Source organism: Bubalus kerabau, chromosome 1, assembly GCF_029407905.1.
Source record: "Bubalus kerabau isolate K-KA32 ecotype Philippines breed swamp buffalo chromosome 1, PCC_UOA_SB_1v2, whole genome shotgun sequence".
NCBI classification, from domain to species: Eukaryota; Metazoa; Chordata; class Mammalia; order Artiodactyla; family Bovidae; genus Bubalus; species Bubalus kerabau.
The window spans coordinates 277334359-277352803 of NC_073624.1; the positions used below are offsets into that span (position 1 = coordinate 277334359).

An 18445-nucleotide genomic window follows, 5' to 3' on the forward strand; every position below is an offset into this window, starting at 1 on the left:
CTGGTATGTCAGATTAGTCATTGAGAAAAATGCAAATTAAAACAGCTTGTGGGGAAAATGTGATGCTCTGTAAATATATCTAGCAAGTTTAAAAAGGAAAGTGGTAGAGGATAAAAGGAAGCTCATGATATTAAGAACAGCTGATGTGACTTGTCCAGAAATATCTATCAGAAACTTGTATGCGGTGGGCTTCATAACTTACCACTGAAAATGTCACTCTCTCTTATTAATTGAATGATGGGCACTCAGAGTCAATTTCAAACACTTAATCTTTATTACTTGTGTTTTTTTAAAAGCAAAATGCATTTCAAGAGAACATTATGAAGATTAAAAATCAAGAAAATTTTAAATGTCAGGACAAATAAACTATTTATTTATGATATTAAGGATATTCTTCCCAAAAGAAGTCACATTTTAAACACAAACATATTGTGTTTCTCTTATCGTAAGAGATGAGTGTGAATCCCAAGATTCATGGCTAGAGGATGACATAGTGAGAATTGGTATTTACTTAGATAATTCAAAATCATAAAAAAAATTGTAAACAGTGATCAAATTTTAAAAAAAGAAAAAGAAGCAATGACTTTGAACTGACCACAGTCACAGAGAGGTGATAGATGTGGCCGAAGCTGGAGCGCTAACAGAAAGACGCGGCAGAAGTGGTCACGTGTCGTCCTGGCGCATTCGATCCAGGGCCCACACGTGTTGGTGGCATGAAGAAAGATCATGAGTTGATTCCAGAAGTATGAAATCATGGAACATTTGCCCTTGAAGAAGCCCTTCAGTGAGCCCTGCCCTTCCATCTGATATGCAGACCATGGGCTGGGGGATTAGCTTAAAGTCGCAGCATCTTTCCAGCTCTTTCCGTCTGAAGACAACTTTCAGGTGAGTTTCTCTAGTCTCACCACCACAAACACAAGATCGTTGAGGGCCTTGTCCCTGGAAAAGAAGCATAGGTTAAATTTCATTTTTTTAAGTCTCCATTTTCTGTCTTATAAAAAGCAGCTTCAAATTTGCAATACAGAATATATGTATTCTAGGGAAGTCCAAAGTGGCAGAGCCTTTTTATTTGACTTGCGTTTTGGATCCACTCACATGCCACCTGGCGAATCTTAGAATTCTAGAAGGTTTGCAATGAAAAGGTCTAAGGAGTGCTAGTGGTAAAGAACTCGCCTGCCAGTGCAGGAGACATGAGACTCAGGTTCGATCCCTGGGTCGGAAAGATCGCCCAGAGGAGGGCATGGTAACCCACTCCAGTGTTCTTACCTAGAGGACCCCATGGATAGAGAAGCCTGGTGGGCTACAGTCCATGGGATCCCAAAGAGTCGGACACGACTGAAGCGACTGGGCACGCATGCATGCCCTGCTCAGAAAGAGCAGGCTCTCTCAGCTGCAGGAGTCTCAGAGGAAGCCATGAGGAGGCGGAGGGCCCAGCTGTCCTGACCACCATCCTAACACTGCTCCCACTGCCCCTACTTCTCTAGCTCTCGGTTTCTTCCTCAGCAAGCAAGAAAGACAGAGACAACAAGAGAAATCAGAAGTTCTCATACTGACCTAACACATAAAGCCTTTTAATTATGTGACATTTTTGCCAATAATCTGTAGTATCGATTTGGGAAATCATCTTCAGGTCGATACATCACCAGTCCAGCCCTCTCACTTATAAATGACCGTTATTCATGGACTGTTCGGGAACTGCACTTTCTTTCATTCATGCATTCATTCAGCAAGTACGTACTGAGACGTTCCTCTGCCAGAAACTGCTAGGTATGCGGAGAGAGAAATCCCTTCACTTAGAGGCAGATGGCCCAGTCAGAAAGGCAGATTTACATTAAACACAAGTGCATTTCCACGTTATGGCCGCTACACCAGAACTGCCGCACAACACAACACAGTAACTTAGCGTGGCGCTTAACTGACGCACGGCCCGCGGAGCTTTCTCACTCCGGTACTTCTGAAAAATGACGTAATCTCTCTGCGCTTCCCTTTCCTCCTTTTTAAGCTGTAAATAAAAATTAGTTTTTATGGCATACGTTGTTAGGAAGGTTAACTGAGATAAAACATGTAAACATGACCGGGTAGAGTAGGTGCTCATAACTGTTAGCCATGGTACTGCTCTTTCTACAGGAGAGATGAAAAACCTGCTGTATTTGGCTTGTGAAGGTCTAAAGATGCTTTCCATCACTTCATGGCACATAGATGGGGAAACAGTGGAAACAGTGATAGACTTTATGTTTTGGGGCTCCAGAATCACTGCAGATGGTGACTGCAGCTATGAAATTAAAAGATGCTTGCTCCTTGGAAGAAAAGCTATGACCAAACTCGACAGCATATTAAAAAGCAAAGGTATTACTTTGCTAACAAAGGTCCATCTAGTTAAGGCTATGGTTTTTCCAGTTGTCATGTATGGATGTGAGAGTTGGACTATAAAGAAAACTGAGCGCTGAAGAAATGATGCTTTTGAACTGTGGTGTTGGAGAAGACTCTTGAGAGTCCCTTGGACTGCAAGGAGATCCAACCAGTCCATCCTAAAGGAGATCAGTCCTGAATGTACACTGGAAGGACTGATGCTGAAGCTCAAATTCCAGTACTTTGGCCACCTGATGCGAAGAGCTGACTCATTGGAAAAGACCCTGATGCTGGGAAAGATTGAGGGCAGGAGGAGAAGGGGATGACAGAGGATGAGATGGCTGGATAGCATACCAACTGAAAGGACATGAGTTTGGGTGGACTCCGGGAGTTGGTGATGGACAGGGAGGCCTGGCGTGCTGCAGTGCATGAGGTTGCAAAGAGTTGGACACAACTGAGCGACTGAACTGAACCGAAAAATGCTTCATGGAAAGTCTTTCCTCTAGCTGAGTCTTGAAAATAAATTAAATCTCTGCCAGGTAATTGTGGGGAAGAATAGATTCTGGGTAAAAGTTACATGAGTAGAGTGCTAAGAGCAGGGCATAGCCCGACACATTGGAGAACCTCCTGGCCACAGGGAGTAGCCAGTGTTCAGGACATAGGCCTGCCTGTCCCCACACAGGGCCCAGACAGGGACAGGGGTCAAATGCTCTGAGGACGTAGTTCTGTCCTCCTCTCCCTCTCCTGGGCCAGCCGGTCCTTTGCCTTGGCCTTAAGTTTCTTATTTAGAAATTAAAGTGATAAAAGTAGAGGACCGCTACCATCACTCCTAGCTCCAAAATGGTAAGGTTTTATCTTAGGATCTAATAAAGTCAAACCAGAAGGTTTATGTTGCATACTGGCCAAAACCAAGTGAGTGTTCTGAGTTGGGAGGCTGCTTAAGAAAGATACGGGTACTTCTGTTACCAAACCAAACTTGGGTCTATTTGCCTGATGTGCAGCAAAGTCAATTGACTGACATTTGTTTTTGGTGAAATAAAGAACAGTATTTAGTGCAAGTTGTCCAAAGTGGGACTAAGCCAGGAGAACGAACAGCTCATGCTCAAAGACATGAACTCTGATGGCTTTTCCAAGCATGCATGTTAAGTTGCTTCAGTCATGTCTGACTCTGTGACCCCATGGACTGTAGCCCACCAGGCTCCTCTGTCCATGGGATTCTCCAGGCAACAACACTGGAGTGGGTTGCTATACCCTCCTCCAGGAGATCTTCCTGACCCAGGGATCAAACCAATGTGTCTGGCACCTCCTGCATTGGTAGGCAGGTTTTGTTTTTGTTTTTGTTTTTACCATTAGCACCACCTGGGAAGCCTGATGGCTTTTGGGGAAGGGTTTTTAAAGACAAAGTTAGGGAGAGGGTCACAGCTTGATCAGTTTGTGAATGATTCTCTGATTGGTTGATGGTGAGGTCTCAGTCTCACACTTATCAATTCTCAGGCACCAGCTGGTCTGGGGGCTGCGTGCTCATGGTCATCATGCAGTTAGCTTCTTTCACCTGGTGGGGGTTTTAGTGTCTACAAAACAACTTGAGGATATTGCTCAGGATATTATCTATAGTCCTTGAGGAGGAACCAAAGATCCTTGACTTTGTATTTTGTCTTCAGTTCAGTCGCTCAGCCATGTCCAACTCTTTGCAACCCCATGGACTGCAGCACACCAGGCCTCCCTGTCACCAACTCCTGGAGTTTACTCAAACTCATGTCCATCGAGTTGGTGATGCCATCCAACCATCTCATCCTCTGTCGTCCCCTTCTCCTCCCGCCTTCAATCTTTCCCATCATCAGGGTCCTTTCAAATGAGACAGTCAGTTCTTTGCATCAAGTGGCTAAAGTACTGGAACTTCAGCTTCAACATCAGTCCTTCCAATGAACACCCAGGACTGATCTCCTTTAGGATGGACTGGTTGGATCTCCTTGCTGTCCAAGAGACTCTCAAGAGTCTTCTCCAACACCACAGTTCAAAAGCATCAATTCTTCGGCGCTCAGCCTTCTTCACAGTCCAACTCTCACATCCATACATGACCACTGGAAAAACCATAGCCTTGACTAGACGGACCTTTGCTGGCAAAGTAATACCTCTGCTTTCTAATATGCTGTCTAGGTTGGTCATGACTTTTATTCCAGGAGTAAGCGTCTTTTAATTTCATGGCTGCAGTCACCATTTGCAGTGATTCTGGAGCCCAGAAAAATAAAGTCTCTCACTGTTTCCATTGTTTCCTCATCTATTTGCCATGAAGTGACGGAACCAGATGTCATGATCTTAGTTTTCTGAATGTTGAGCTTTAAGCCAACTTTTTCACTCTCCTCTTCCACTTTCATCAAGAAGCTGTTTATTTCTTCTTCACTTTCTGCCATAAGGGTGGTGCATCTGCATATCTGAGGTTATTGGTATTTCTCCCAGCAATCCTGATTTCAGCTTCTGCTTCATCCAGTCCAGCATTTCTCATGATGTACTCTGCATATAAGTTAAATAAGCAGGGTGACTATTATTGTTTTTTGTCTTGCTTGACTGTTTCCCTCTGTTTCTGCATTTTCTCACTTCTCTGATTAAATTTGCTCTCTGGAACTTGGAGAAGGCCTAGGAGGCTAGAGCTTTCCTACAAATGAGAGGCAGATGTGGGACCTGGCGGGTGAGGGAGTCTGTCTTCAGGAAGGCGCCTCAGGAAGCTGCTCAGTTTCTCCTCACAGAAGTCTGTGTGGGGACACGGGGGATTGTGGGAAAGGGGCACAGACTCCTGAGTGGCCGCTGAAGGAGAGGATCCGCCCCCTGGAAGCAAGGGCTGACACAACTCAAGGACAGGGCACTGCCGCCCTTCGGACTTGTGAACACGTTCAGTCTCCACTGCAAGGTATTCACATGCTTCTGCTTGTGTCATTATGTGATTTCTCCGTCAATGGAGAGGAAAGATCTGCTATTATAACGTGGGGATCAGGAAACATGTTTAACCTGTTAAAGGATCTTAACTGTGAAAACCCTGAGAATCACTAGACCCTACTAAGGTGCTATGAATTGATTTTTATCTCAAAGCTAAAAGCTAATCCACACAAACTGAAACATTATATAAAATATATATATAAAGAAAGTAAAATGATGCCGAGACAAATACAATGATATTAAGGGAAAGTGAAATAAGACAGAAATGGAGACATCCTCTGAAGAATGAATGCAGTCTTTCTTGGAGCTTTCTGTATCAGAAATCTGGTACTGAAGATACTGATAATGCGGGAGGGATCATGGACTTTCCGTAACCAACCCCTCACTCCCCTGAGTTGTAAAGGTCTCAACAAGACAGTTTACGTGAAAGATACCTGCGTGGTAGAACCACCACCAGGCCAGGTTAGTCCTTACTGGTGCTGACTGGTGTGATGGTGAAAGCTTTTCATGTTTTCAAAAGCCCAGATGAGCTCCATGTTTGAAGACAGGGTTCATTCATCATGGAAGCTACCCCAGGAAGGGTGTTAGACATAGGCCAGAGTCAAAGACAGTTCTCTATTCTGATGCAGGGGTATTATCTCCTGTCCGCTAGGCACATCTCAGAATATTCGCATCGATGGTGTTTTAGGAAGCTGAGGCTCCAACCTAAGGGAATGCAGTGCAGAAGTGGGGAACTGGGGTCTGGAAGAGACAAACGTGTGAAACTTCTTACAGCTGTAGCTGGCACGGAGATCACACGCAGCCTTCAGTCTATCTGGAGGGTTCAAACCATGACTTGATACACGGTCTGTATGTACAAAGGGCATGGTCCTCCCCCAGCACTCTCGCTCATCAATACTCCTCTCTCAGTTCCCTTCAACACTCTCAAGGTTAAGTCAGCAGAAACTTTCTCACTTCTACTTGTATAAATAATTCAAGAGCTCTCATTTTAATTTTTTTTTTTTTTTTTTGGTCTTTTTTGGTTTTCCTTTCTTAGAAGAGTCTTCCATTTATGTTAGGAGCCTCGGGGAAATCTAATTGTTTATGGTTCTGGCTGTATCAAAATCCTAAACCAAAAATTTGGTGATATTCTTCCCTTGAAGTTGTCACAGCTTCCATATTTGGTTATCTACAGGCTCTCAGAAACAAATCTTCCTTATTTTTAACGTCACTTAGGCGCTTCAGGGGTAACAGGAAGCAAGTGGATGCAAAGTCTATCGCCTTGTGGGCTTTGCACTTGCTAAGATGAAAAGACAGCAAAGGCGAGATAAGAGGAAAAAGCAGAGCCCCCTACGATGACCAGCGCTATCACATATAACACTGCAGCACAGGCTCACTGCACCACCACCCCCGGCCAGAGCCCTGGAGAAGACATTCCAGAAAAAAGCGGATGGGCCCATGTAGGACGCACACAATTTGCATATATTATTTCCTTTCATCTTCACAGTAACCCCTACTGATTTGTAAATGAGAAATCTTGTGTTTCAAGAGATGAAGCAACTTGTTCAAAGAGCTAAGAAGTGACAGTGCCAAGATTAAAATCTTGCTATAATTTCAGGCTCAGAAGACAGGACTTATTGAGAGTAAAAATCTATTGCCCTTGCTGGTACAGGAAGTTTGGTTGTTAAAATTAATTTTGTGTAGTGGTTTTCCAAATACATTCTTAGAAAAACTACTGCTCTGAAGTTTTAGTGGTTCTTCAGTGGTTCCAGAATATTTTACTTTAACTTCATTCATGAAATAGAGTTCTATTTTAATAAAATACATGTCTTATATACCAACACCTAGGAAACCATGAAATTATTCATTTGAATTCTTATTGGTTAATTTCATAAGTAAATGTTACAAATGAGGACTTGCAAAAACAAGGGGATTCTAAGAAAATAATTGTTATTCTACAGTTGGAATTTTGTCACCATCCATTTCTCTGCTTCTCTTTTCAGCGATATCTATTGAAAGAATTACTATTTGTTCTTACATCTTCTAAACCTCCATGTTCCCATCAACTCACTCCAGTTGGGGTTCAGTCCCATCCACTTCACAGAAGCCTACCCTAGCCTGTGCCAACACTGCCTTGGCCAAATTAAGCCAGACAAATTTGGGGTCTTTTTTTTTTTTTGGCTCTGATTTTATGTGACCTCTCAGAAACAGTCAATATAGATGATAGCTCCATTCTCCAAACCTCTTCCACCTCCCCTCATGTCTTCCAGGATGCCACATTTGTCTGGCTTCCCTTCTTCCCTGACATCCCTCACAGTGCCCAGCACTGCATCTTCTACCTTAATTTGGCCCCTAAATACTGGGGAGATCAGCACTCTCCCCTCTGCTCCTCCCAGTAACCCTCTCTTTAGGCTATCTAATCCGGTCTCAAGGGTTTACACACTACCTACATGCTGGTAACCGGCAGCACAAGCTGGAATCAAGATTGCTGGGAGAAATAGCAACAACCTCAGATATGCAGATAACACCACCCTTATGGCAGAAAGGGAAGAGGAACCAAAGAGCCTTTTGATGAAAGTGAAAGAGGGGAGTGAAAAAGTTGGCTTAAAGCTCAACATTCAGAAAACTAAGATCATGGTATCTGGTCCCATCAGTTCATGGGAAATAGATGGGGAAACAGTGGAAACAGTGACCGACTGTATTTTCTTGGGCTCCAAAATCACTGCAGATGGTGATTGCAGCCATGAAATTAAAAGACACTTGCTCCTTGGAAGAAAAGCTATGACCAACCTAGACAGCATGTTAAAAAGCAGAGACAATACTTTACCAACAAAGGTCTGTCTAGTCAAAGCTATGGTTTTTCCAGTAGTCACGTATGGATATGAGAGTTGGACTACAAAGAAAGCTGAGCACAGAAGAATTGATGCTTTTGAACTGTGGTGTTGGAGAAGGCTCTTGAGAGTCCCTTGGACTGCAAGGAGATCCAACCAGTCCCTCCTAAAGGAGATCAGTCCTGAATATTCATTGGAAGGACTGATGTTGAAGCTGAAACTCCAAAACTTTGGCCACCTGATGCGAAGAACTGACTCATTGGAAAAGACCTTAATGCTGGGAAAGATTGAGGGCAGGAGGAGAAGGGGACGACAGAGGATGAGATGGCTGGATGGCATCACTGACTCAATGGACATGAGTTTGAGTAAACTCCAGGAGTTGGTGATGGGCAGGGAGGCCTGGCATGCTGCAGTCCTGGGGATTGCAAAGAGTTGGACATGACTGAGCAACTGAACTGAACTGTCAACTTAACGAGTTTCACTTTGCCAAAGCCCTGACACGCCGAAATTTGCAGCAAAGAGAGGATATATTTGCAAGGCGGTCAAGCAAGGAGAGGGGAGAGGTCTCAGATCTGCCTCTCCAAAAGCAATGGGCTGAGAGTCATTACAGGATAAAGACTAGAGAAGCAGGCATAGGGAGTGTGGGGAAAGGTGATTGGAAAAGGTGTGCTGATTATCCTGCACAGGCATAACTAGCGCCAGGTCTCTGCAGGCACTCAGCACGCTCTGAGGGTGGAGCTTTGGCCCTCTGATGTCACAAAAACCACCAGGTGGACACTTGCGCAGGCCCATTTGGAGCGTTGGCGGTTCTAACGGGTCTTAACCAGCTCAGCTGAAACGAGACACAGCTGAGTACAAATACCTTATTGTTTAGTTACCTGCAGCTTGGGGGACATGCAAGTTTTTGAGAGAACGTTGATTAGTGAACTCAGGTGAAATGGATTTGACTAATGATCACCCATGGTTTCGTTCCTAACCCTGCATTCAGTTTCAGATTCACATTCAGTTACTCATGCCAGCTCTCCACAGTCTAACAGATGACACATTTAAGATGCCCAGAGCAAAAATCTTGAACTTTCCCTTCTCAATCTAGTTCTGACCTGTTCTTTCCCACCTTGGAAAATTACTTCACCATCTATCCAGTTGCTCAGACTAGAAACGTGGGAGTCACCCTTGACCCCCTTCCTTAACGTCCTGCAGCCAACTTATCCAACTTACCCTGAATCACTCCACCTCTCTCCAGCTTTGTTGCCGCCATTTTAGTCCAAATAACTGTCATTTCTCCCAGGTTCCTGCCCCAGGCTTCTACTTCCACTCTTTCCTCCTTCCTAAAATATCAGATCTTTACACCAAAGCTCAGAGTTTCTTGACATTTTAGGCTGTCGATCTGTTTGCTGTGGGGACTATCCCAGGTATCATAGGGTGTTTAGCAGTGTCCCTGGCCTCTGCCCACTAGATGTCAGTAGCACTTTCCAGTTGTGACAACCAGAAATGCCTCCAGACAGTGATAAAGGTCCAGATCATGTCAGATCAGTCGCTCAGTCGTGTCCAACTCTCATGACCCCATGAATCGCAGCATGCCAGGCCTCCCTGTCCATCACCAGCTCCCGAAGCTCACTGAGACTCACGTCCATCAAGTCAGTGATGCCATCCAGCCATCTCATCCTCTGTCGTCCCCTTGTCCTCCTGGCCCCAATCCCTCCCAGCATCAGAGTCTTTTCCAATGAGTCAACTCTTCACATCAGGTGGCCAAAGTACTGGAGTTTCAGCTTTAGCATCATTCCTTCCAAAGAAATCCCAGGGCTGATCTCCTTCAGAATGGACTGGCTGGATCTCCTTGCAGTCCAAGGGACTCTCAAGAGTCTTCTCCAACACCACAGTTCAAAAGCATCAATTCTTTGGCGCTCAGCCTTCTTCACAGTCCAACTCTCACATCCATACATGACTAATGGAAAAATTATAGCCTTGACTAGACGAACCTTTGTTGGCAAAGTAATGTCTCTGCTTTTGAATATGCTATCTAGGTTGGTCATAACTTTCCTTCCAAGGAGTAAGCGTCTTTTAATTTCATGGCTGCAGTCACCATCTGCAGTGATTTTGGAGCCCAGAAAAATAAAGTCTGACGCTGTTTCCACTGTTTCCCCATCTATTTCCCATGAAGTGGTGGGACCGGATGCCATGATCTTCATTTTCTGAATGTTGAGCTTTAAGCCAACTTTTTCACTCTCCTCTTTCACTTTCATCAAGAGGCTTTTTAGTTCCTCTTCACTTTCTGCCATAAGGGTGGTGTCATCTGCAAATCTGAGGTTATTGATATTTCTCCCAGCAATCTTGATTCCAGCTTGTGCTTCTTCCAGCCCAGCGTTTCTCATGATGTACTCTGCATATAAGTTAAATAAACATGGTGACAATATACAGCCTTGACATACTCCTTTTCATATTTGGAACCAGTCTGTTGTTCCATGTCCAGTTCTAACTGGTGCTTCCTGACCTGCATACAAATTTCTCAAGAGGCAGATCAGGTGGTCTGGTATTCCCATCCCTTTCAGAATTTTCCACAGTTTATTGTGATCCACACAGTCAAAGGCTTTGGCATAGTCAATAAAGCAGAAATAGATGTTTTTCTGGAACTCTGTTGCTTTTTCCATGATCCAGTGGATGTTGGCAATTTGATCTCTGGTTCCTCTGCCTTTTCTAAAACCAGCTTGAACATCAGGAAGTTCACGGTTCACATATTGCTGAAGCCTGGCTTGAAGAATTTTGAGCATTACTTTACTAGCGTGTGAGATGAGTGCAATTGTGCGGTAGTTTGAGCATTCTTTGGCATTGCCTTTCTTTGGGATTGGAATGAAAACTGACCTTTTCCAGTCCTGTGGCCACTGCTGAGTTTTCCAAATTTGCTGGCATATTGAGTGCAGCACTTTCACAGCATCATCTTTCAGGATTTGGAATAGCTCAACTGGAATTCTATCACCTCCACTAGCTTTGTTCTTAGTGATGCTTTCTAAGGCCCACTTGACTTCACATTCCAGGATGTCTGGCTCTAGGTCAATGATCACACCATCGTGATTATCTGCGTTGTGAAGCTCTTGTTTGTACAGTTCTTCTGTGTATTCTTGCCATCTCTTCTTAATATCTTCTGCTTCTGTTAGGTCCATACCATTTCTGTCCTTTATCGAGCCCATGTTTGCATGAAATGTTCCTTTGGTATCTCTGATTTTCTTGAAGAGATCTCTAGTCCTTCCCATTCTCTTGTTTTCCTCTATTTCTTTGCATTGATCGCTGAGGAAGGCTTTCTTATCTCTCCTTGCTATTCTTTGGAACTCTGTATTCAGATGTTTATATCTTTCCTTTTCTCCTTTGCTTTTCGCTTCTCTTCTTTTCACAGCTATTTGTAAGGCCTCCCCAGACAGCCACTTTGCTTTTTTGCATTTCTTTTCCATGGGGATGGTCTTGATCCCTGTCTCCTGTACAATGTCACGAACCTCATTCCATAGTTCATCAGGCGCTCTGTCTATCAGATCTAGGCCCTTAAATCTATTTCTCACTTCCACTGTATAATCATAAGGGATTTGATTTAGGTCATACCTGAATGGTCTAGTGGTTTTCCCTACTTTCTTCAATTTCAGTCTGAATTTGGCAATAAGGAGTTCATGGTCTGGGCCACAGTCAGCTCCTGGTCTTGTTTTTGCTGACTGTATAGAGCTTCTCCATCTTTGGCTGCAAAGAATATAATCAATCTGATTTCGGTGTTGACCATCTGGTGATGTCCATGTGTAGAGTCTTCTCTTGTGTTGTTGGAAGAGGGTGTTTGTTATGACCAGTGCATTTTCTTGGCAAAACTCTATTAGTCTTTGCCCTGCTTCATTCTGTATTCCAAGGCCAAATTTGCCTGTTACTCCAGGTGTTTCTTGACTTCCTACTTTTGCATTCCAGTCCCCTATAATGAAAAGGACATCTTTTTTGGGTATTAGTTCTAAAAGGTCTTGTAGGTCTTCATAGGACCGTTCAACTTCAGCTTCTTCAGCATTACTGGTTGGGGCATAAACTTGGATTACTGTGATATTGAATTGTTTGCCTTGGAAACGAACAGAGATCATTCTGTCATTTTTGAGATTGCATCCAAGTACTGCATTTTGGACTTTTTTGTTGACCACGATGGCTACTCCATTTCTTCTAAGGGATTCCTGCCCGCAGTAGTAGATATAATGGTCATCTGAGTTAATTCACCCATTCCAGTCCATTTGAGTTCACTGATTCCTAGAATGTTGACATTCACTTTTGCCATCTCTTGTTTGACCACTTCCAATTTGCCTTGATTCATGGACCTGACATTCCAGGTTCCTATGCAATACTGCTCTTTACAGCATCGGACCTTGCTTCTATCACCAGTCACATCCACAGCTGGGTATTCTTTTTGCTTTGGCTCCATCCCTTCATTCTTTCTGGAGTTATTTCTCCATTGATCTCCAGTAGCATATTGGGCACCTACTGACCTGGGGAATTTGTCTTTCAGTATCCTATCATTTTGCCTTTTTGTGCTGTTCATGGGGTTCTCAAGGCAAGAATACTGAAGTGGTTTGCCATTCCCTTCTCCAGTGAGGCACCTTCTGTCAGATCTCTCCACCATGACCTGCCCATCTTGGGTTGCCCCACGGGCATGGCTTAGTTTCATTGAGTTAGACAAGGATGTGGTCCTAGTGTGATTAGATTGACTCGTTTTCTGTGAGTATGGTTTCAGTGTGTTTGCCCTCTGATGCCCTCTTGCAACACCTACCATCTTACTTGGGTTTCTCTTACCTTGGGCGTGGGGTATCTCTTCACGGCTGCTCCAGCAAAGTGCAGCCATTGCTCCTTACCTTGGACGAGGGGTATGTCCTCACCGCTGCTCTTCCTGACCTTCAACGTGGGATAGCTCCTCTAGGCCCTCCTGCGCCTGCGCAGCCATGGCTCCTTGGATGTGGGGTTGGTCCTCCCGGCCACCGCCCCTGGCCTCGGGCATGGGGGCGTGGGGTATCTCCTCCCGCCCGCCGCCCTTCACCTCGGACACGGGGTAACTCCTCTCGTCGCCGCCCCTGACCTCGGATGCTGGGTATCTCCTGGGAGGCAAAATCGTCCCCTGTCAAGAATTACTGCCATAGCCAAAGCAATTTTTATTAAAACAACAACAACAACTCACAGATAATGATAATAAATATTAAGATAAAATAATAAAACTAATGTCGCCTCCCTACTTTAAACCCTCCGCTGACTCCCCAAGTCTTCCGCATGTCCAGGAAGCCTCTGCATGATCTAGCTCTGCCAATTTCTCTCTCTTTCAAGCTCCCAGTGGCTTTACTGCTATTCCTCCTGTAAATTAAGTGCATTCTCACACAGGACACTGCCCTTGGTATTCTTTCTATTTAGGCTACTTCTCCCCTAACTTCCTGACTTCTGCATGACTTCTCTCTGCACATAATGGACCTAGCTTCTCTGCACTTCTTATCTCACTACGCTGCCTTCCTGTCCAGCTTTCCATTTCCACATCGCCTTTCTTTACAGCATCTCCAGGCACCTGAAATTACCTTCTGTCTATGTTTGCTTGTCTGTCTCGGTGAAGGGAAAGCCCCTAGTCTGTGACACAGGTCTCTGCAACTCCAGAGCCTGGAATAGCAGTGGGTGCACAGTAAACGCTCGAGAAATAGTCATCGGTTTTTAAAAGCCTTCCTGTCTTGACTTCACATACCGAAAGGATTACACGTGAAACTTCACAGTGTAAACATTAAAAAAAAAGGCGTTTATTTTCCACTAGACCAGGATATCCATCACACAGAGCTCAAATGCATTCCTGTGCCAACGCCGTGTTTTAGGTGACAAACGTGGGAAGTGCCCCTTTTGTAAGGAAAGGCTGCTAGCGTGATCAGATTGTGACTGGAGCCCTAGTGCCAATAAACAAAGTTTGGCAAAGTCCACACCACTTAACTCTTCCCAAGTGACCTAAGCTGTGCGGAAACCCGTCCCCAGAGGTGATGTCCTAATGAATCTATCTCCTGTGCCAAAGAACCTTCTGCTTGATATAAGCTTTGTCAGGGGAATGAAGTCTTCACGTTTTAATGTCTGCGGATTATGGTAATGTGCTTAACTATATCGATCTGTTCAGCATTCTGTACTTGCTTTGGCCACCAGCCAAGAAACTCCAAGAGAAGGAAGTGTCCAGATGGTCATAACACAGGCTGTGAAAAGGGATCAAAGCAGCAGCACATCAGTGTTATTCATGAGACGTTAGACACCACATTCTGACGCCTCACTTAAGCCGCAAGCCTAACAGGAAGGTGCTTCACCGGCTGCATTAATCCCGCCGCTCACAGAAACCGGGTGTGTGACGCCAATGAGCACTCCTCAGCTGGCCTGCCGTCTGGAGGGCGGAGCAGTGGCTCTCCATGGGGGGCCCCTGAGGCTCTGCCATCCGGCCAAGGACCTCAGAAGTAGTGCAGGTGGGGGTCACACAGACGGGGGAGCAGAGAACCCTCGGGGTCCCGGAAGGGCTGGCCGAAGGCCCAGGGCAAAAAGCAGCGGAGTTGGGGAGCGCTCGGGCTGGGAAGCTGCGCAGTCGGGGCTCAGCGCCCACTTGGCCGCTTACTGGTGGGAAGAACGTTTCTCCTCTCATAAGACGGAAAGAGCATAAAACGTGCTAATGTAAACTCCCTGCGCCAGGAAGGGCGAGTCCGACTTCCTCCTCCTCCTTCTCCATCCTTCCAGGCTCGGGCACGTCTCCTCTGATCCAGCCTCCACGTGCCTTCACTTTCTGACCTTGAAACCAGCAAAGACCTTCAGAGACAAGCCCACACTCACCCTTCTGTTCTCAGCGGCTTCTGGCAGCTGCCTCAGAGGAAAGATGAGGCTGTGTGAGCTGCCGACATTGAGCCGCCCTCTCTTCTGTGAAGGTGATCGAAGGCTTGGCAGGACGGAGCACGTTGGGGAGCGCCTGCGCCCACCACCCCAGATTGCCAGCCGGCAGGAGAAGAGCAGGGGACAGCAGACCCCGGTCCTGCTAGGCTGCTCATCACAGATGCCCCTGACACTTCACAGCTATTAGGATAAAAGCGGAGTCTGCCAGCCCTGGCTTCACATGATGGGGGAATAAACAATAGCTTGCAGATTAAATAACGCAGGATATTTTATATTCGAGTTTGACAGTTTAGCAGAAACTAAGAGCATGATAAATAAAAAGGACTGCGCTCGCCTTTAATAAAGCAAACAGACCAAGGAGCCATTCATTTACCATATGAAGGATTTGTTTTCCAGGGCAATCATGCAAAAAGGCTTAGCCTATCTTGCAGATGAAAAACTGGCCTGACCCTATCCTGCCCAGCTGACTGAACTTTGCAAACAGGGTTTTCAAAGTGCTCTTTTTCAATTAATGTTTTAATATTTTGAAGCTTTTCATGGAAATTATAGCTCTAGCTGTTCAAGATGACTTCAGCGACTGCCTGATTTACAAATGCACCCAAGCAATGCCAATGGCCTTTGCAAATTAGATTTTTAAAATAATTCACATGGTGGCTTTTTAATGTACTCAAGTGCTTCCCATATGCCGCCTTCTAGCCTCATTCCGAAGCACAGATATTTCAGAGTATAGTGCACATTTCAACTCTTTTTTTTCATACCTTTCCCTTTTAGATAGCTTCAACACTGCTTTCATTTATCAGAATAATGAAAAGAGAACCACAGGGCTCAAGATGAGACATCAATCATGAAGGCTGCTTTCACGTTGAGTCTCAGGTCGTCACCAAATCTTCAACCTCTCTCATCATCTAGCGTCTGTGTCCTTGCCACAGCTCCTTGCTGTTTTGATCCACTCCGTACATTTGTGGGCAAGGTCGTCTTCTTAAGACATTGCTCTTATCACTTTATTCCCTGCTCAAGAAATAAAAGCACCTTGCTGCCTTCAGTCTAAACTTTCCATACTGGCTTTTTTGCCCCCATTAAAAAACAAACAAACAAACTTTCTTTTTAGAGTATTTTTTCAGAGCAAAGCTGAGCAGAAAATGAAGAATTCCCATATATTCCTTCCCCCACGCCACCTTAAGACACACAACTTCCCTCATTATCAGCCTCCTGGACTAGAGTGGTACGTTTGTTACAATCGCTGGGCCTGATTATCATCCAAAGTCCTTACTTACGTTAGGGTTAACTCTTGGTGTGCTATTTTGGGTTTTGACAGATGTACAGTGACCTGCCCCCACCCCTGTGGTCCATACAGAATGGTTTCACTCCTCTAAATCCTGTGTGCTCTGCCTGTCCATCCCTCTTTCTTCTCCAACCCCTGGCAACCATCAATCTTGCTGTCTCCATAGTTTTGCCTTTTCCAGAATGCCATATCGTTGGACTCACATATTACACAGCCATTTCAGATGCGCTTTTTTCACTTAGTAATATACATTTAAGATCGCTCCATGGCTTTCCATTCTCTTTAGCATTGAATACTATCCCACTGTCTGGATGTACCAAAGTTTGTTTTTCTCTGCACCTACTGAAGGGATTCCCATTTGCTTCCAGGTTTCAGCAATTATGAATAAAGCTGCAATAAACATTCGAGTGCAAGTTTTTGTGTGGACACAATTTTCATCTCATTTGGGTAAATCCCAAGAAGTGCAATTGCTGGATTGTATGGTAAGAATATGTTTAATTTTGTAAGAAGCTGCTGAATTATCTTCCAAAGTGGCGGTTCCTTTTTGCATTCCCACTAGCAACGAATCAAAGTTCCTACTGCTTCACTTGCTTGCCAGCACTTGGTGTGGCCAGTGTTTGGGATTTTTGCCATTCTGTAAGTGTTGCAGCCTGACTTTTAAATCCTGATTCTATTTACCTTGTCTCTCCAAATGTGTTTGCCGTTTTTGCAAATAAGAACATCCTACTGTTGTCCAGCCTGTGTTCCAACTGAGCCCCCACCGGCCTTGGTTCCAGGTCTGTGCCCTTGTTTTTCCTCACATGAAAGCCTGCCACCTTCTGGGTCAAACCATGCTGTGCTCTTCTCCACAGGATCTTCTTGACTACACCAGACATCATTTCTCTTCCCTTGCTGTGAATGTCTTTAAAGACATGCTTGTCAACCCAAGAGATACTGCAGACTAGCTCCTATCCCTAGAGATTCTGACGTTACTGAACTATGAGCAAGGACCTTTAAAAGTCCTCCCTATGACTCTAGATGTGCTCCCAAGGTCAAGAATCAAACACTAGGACTTACAGTCTTCACCAGACAATCCAGTACCTTGTATGATCAGGATCTCTGGAGGAAGGACTCAGCACCAGTAATTTTTAAAACTCCCCAAGTGATTATAACGTAGAGTTCAGACTGAGCACCACTGGGATTCTACCTTACAACTTGCCCCACATGTATTTTATATACTCAACTAGATCCCCAGTTAATATTTGGGGTTTCAAAGACTCTCAGTTAATATTTGGGGTTTCTACTTTAAGATTGCTGATCCCAACCCATCCCCTATTCCTAAAATACATCATAATACAGAATACACAACAGAAATTCAGTTCAGTCGCTCAGTCACGTCCGACTCTTTGTGACTCCATGGACTGCAGCATGCCAGGCCTCCCTGTCCATCACCAACTCCTGGAGTTTACTCAAACTCACATCTATTGAGTTGGTGATGCCATCCAGCCATCTCATCCTCTGTTGTTCCCTTCTCCTCCTGCCTTCAATCTTTCCCAGCATCAGTCTTCCAATGAGTCAGTTCTTCACATCAGGTGGCCAAAGTATTGGAGTTTCAGCCTCAGCATCAGTCCTTCCAGTGAATATTCAGGACTGATTTCCTTTAGGATGGACTGGCTGGATCTCCTTGCAGTCCAAGGGACTCTCAAGAGTCTTCTCCAACACCACAGTTCAAAAGCATCAATTCTTCAGCAGTCAGCTTTCTTTATGGTCCAACTCTCACTTCCATACATGACCGCTGGAGAACCATAGCTTTGACTAGACGGACCTTTGTTGGCAAAGCAATGTCTCTGCTTTTAATATGCTGTCTAGGTTTGTCATAGCTTTTCTTCCAAGAAGCAACTGTCTTTTAATTTCATGGCTGCAACAGAAATTAATAGTAAGTAAATGTCTAAGTAGGTAAATAAGTCTAGGCAGCCTGTTTGATTTTATCAGTTGTTTAAGCCCAAGGATTATAGGCAAGATCATATGTTTCAATATCAAATAGGTTATTTATGAAATTACTATCCCTTGACCAAAGGCTAAAAATGTACCCTCTGCTAAGTGCTTGATAAACGTGCCATCTATTAGAGCACCGATGAGCTGAGTGAGTGTTGAGCTTTACCCCAACAGTGGATGGTCTGTCACACCATTGAGGAAAAGAAAAATG

General features: G+C 44.7%; 3 long non-coding RNA genes across 4 annotated transcripts; 1 reads left to right on the top strand and 2 right to left on the bottom strand.

The window, feature by feature from the left end:
• Positions 1 to 250: 250 nt before the first annotated feature.
• Positions 251 to 9500, bottom strand: LOC129642312 (uncharacterized). Its single transcript, XR_008709615.1, has 2 exons — positions 9309 to 9500; positions 251 to 939 (listed from the first exon to the last, which is right to left on the bottom strand). It is a non-coding gene; the product is annotated as an uncharacterized LOC129642312 (long non-coding RNA).
• LOC129642310 (uncharacterized) lies at positions 5041 to 16013 on the top strand. 2 transcript variants are annotated; one of them, XR_008709614.1, is made up of 2 exons: positions 5041 to 5254; positions 14829 to 16013. It is a non-coding gene; the product is annotated as an uncharacterized LOC129642310 (long non-coding RNA). The 2 variants fall into 2 exon arrangements; XR_008709613.1 differs by lacking the exon at positions 5041 to 5254 and adding an exon at positions 14296 to 14563.
• Positions 14152 to 14835, bottom strand: LOC129642313 (uncharacterized). Its single transcript, XR_008709616.1, has 2 exons — positions 14710 to 14835; positions 14152 to 14302 (listed from the first exon to the last, which is right to left on the bottom strand). It is a non-coding gene; the product is annotated as an uncharacterized LOC129642313 (long non-coding RNA).
• Positions 16014 to 18445: the final 2432 nt, after the last annotated feature.